Source organism: Schistocerca serialis, unplaced genomic scaffold (genome assembly GCF_023864345.2).
Source record: "Schistocerca serialis cubense isolate TAMUIC-IGC-003099 unplaced genomic scaffold, iqSchSeri2.2 HiC_scaffold_1242, whole genome shotgun sequence".
Taxonomy (NCBI): Eukaryota; Metazoa; Arthropoda; class Insecta; order Orthoptera; family Acrididae; genus Schistocerca; species Schistocerca serialis.
In genome coordinates this window covers 342,501-345,000 of record NW_026047450.1, presented here as the reverse complement: position 1 = coordinate 345,000, position 2,500 = coordinate 342,501, and the positions used below count along the sequence as shown (strand labels likewise).

Genomic DNA, 2,500 nt, shown 5'->3' with positions numbered 1-2,500 from the left:
GGCCGCCGCGTTCGTCTGGCGGCCCAACACCTTGACACCTACGTGAGAGGGCAGTTGACCTAGAACATAATCAACAGCGAAATTGAACAGGAGAGGGGACAGAGGATCTCCTTGCCGAACACCTCTTGCTGGCCGCACGGCCGGGGACTCGTCGCCACCCCCCGCAATTACCGTCGTGCTGTCCGCATAGCAGCCCTCGACGTAGTCAATGAATTCGTCCGGCAGACCATGGGCTTTAAGCACAGGACGCAAAGCCGCATGGTCCAACGAATCGAACGCCTTGGACACATCGAGGGATGCCATGAACACAGAACGACAGCGGCGGACGGCGCCGACGAGTATCCGGTCGAGGAGGAAAGTGTTCTCCAGCATCCCATCCCTTGGGATGAAAGCCCGCTGACGTTCGTCCACAGCACACATCTGCATAAGGCGAGTCGCCAGAACCTTATGGAAGGTTCGGGCTAGCACCGAGCAGACGGTGATGGGCCGAAAGTCAGCGGGGGATGCTGGGGGGGCTGTCTTAGGGAGCAAAGAGGTCCTGGCTCGGAGGAGGGAAGGGGGAAGCTTGCGGGTAAGCAGGAAAAGGTTTAGGAGTTTGGTGGTGACCTCCGCTGGAAGGCGGCGCAGCTGCACCGGCGAGAGGCCGTCAGGGCCGGCAACGGAGCCTCTGGGCGGCAAGGCGGCCGCAACCTCTTCTGCAGTGATCGGCCTCCATAGGCGCTCAAAGTCAACAGACTCCGAGCGCGGGAGAAGCCGATCGGGAATGGAGCCAGCGTTGGAAGGTGGCTCTGTCGTGAAGAGGCTGCGCCAGAAGTCCACCAGCCCTGGGATGTTCGACGGCGGCTGGAGCAGGGTGCCATCCAGGAGGCCACGCACGCAGCGCGCGCGATTCTTCCTGAAGGCATCCTGACATCTGGCATATTCCCACCGGCGGCGCTTCCGCTTGGAGAGCGGAGGGCCACCACCAGACCGCTGCTTGGATGGCGGGCGCGACGTCTTCCTCTTCCTTGCTTCTGCTTCCTCAGAGCCGACAGCTCGGAGGGCCTCAGGCAGCCCAGCCGCGACCACTGCCAACGGCGTACCCGGCCCCAAACGCACAAGGTCGTCCAGGGCCGAGAAGCGCGCGGCCGACCGCGGCAGGCCGGCGAGGTGCCTCCATATGGCTTCGTCGACTACAGATGTTTGTGGCGGGCGCTCAAGCTCCGGCGGAGAGGGTGGCCCCTCCGGCAGCGACTCCGGGACGGGTGAATGGCGCAGACCATGCTGCGTCTGTTGTTCCCGCCTCAGCTCCTCTACGTATTCCCGCACCATCGTCCTGTGTGCCACCGTCCTCCTCCTGCACTTGATGGCATCCAGGGTACGGTGCGGAAACAGGGGTAGAAGCTCCTGGTTTGCAAAGAGGACTTTGGAGTCACTGGCACAGAGAAGCCTAGCCTCCGCCAGGGCGAGCTCCCGCATTTCTTCTTCCGCCCACCGAGCTCGCTTCCTATCAGTTGCAATCTCCGCATTTGCCGCTTCCGGATGGGCGCGGCGGCGGTGTTGTCCGAGCCCGATCTTGCTGCGGAAGGCACGGCTGCAAATGCTGCAGTGGAACCATGGCTCCACGGCCTCCTCTACTTCAGGGACGGTTGGCAGGCTAGCAGTGGGGACTGTTAGGCCGGGTCCTTCAGCGGAAGGCCCGGTACCCGTGTTTTCTTCTCTTGTTGTCCCAACATTAAGGGTTATGCGATGGAGGGCTGGTAACCCCCCAAAGCCCCAAGTGCGGACTTCCACTCTGCTTACCAGTCCTATCAAGGACTGGCGTATCGGCGGGCCCACGGGAAGGGGGGAAGCCGCAGGCAAGGAGAGGCTAAGAGGGCATGGCCCATGTATTGCGCTTCACTTGCCCAGTAACTATGAGAGAGTCATAGTTACTCCCGCCAAAGAGTCATAGTTACTCCCGCCTACCCGCGCTTGCTTGAATTTCTTCACGTTGACATTCAGAGCACTGGGCAGAAATCACATTGCGTCAACACCCGCTAGGGCCATCGCAATGCTTTTTTTTAATTAGACAGTCGGATTCCCCCAGTCCGTGCCAGTTCTGAGTTGATCGTTGAATGGCGGCCGAAGAGAATCCGCGCACCCGCGCGCCCCCGGAGGAGCACGCTAAGGCGGACGCGGCCTCGCAGCAAGGAAGATCCGTGGGAGGCCAAGGCACGGGACCGAGCTCGGATCCTGCACGCAGGTTGAAGCACCGGGGCGCGAACGCCGCGCAGGCGCGCGCATCCTGCACCGCCGGCCAGCACGAGGCCGACCAACGGCGAGAGCAGACCACGCCCGCGCTAAACGCCCGCACTTACCGGCACCCCTACGGCACTCACCTCGCCCAGGCCCGGCACGTTAGCGCTGACCCACTTCCCGACCAAGCCCGACACGCCCCGATCCTCAGAGCCAATCCTTATCCCGAAGTTACGGATCCAATTTGCCGACTTCCCTTACCTACATTATTCTATCGACTAGA

At 62.1% G+C, this 2,500-nt stretch overlaps 1 pseudogene; it reads right to left on the bottom strand.

The window, feature by feature from the left end:
* Positions 1-2,500, bottom strand: part of LOC126436681 (large subunit ribosomal RNA) — a 7,831-nt pseudogene that overhangs the window by 3,033 nt on the left and 2,298 nt on the right.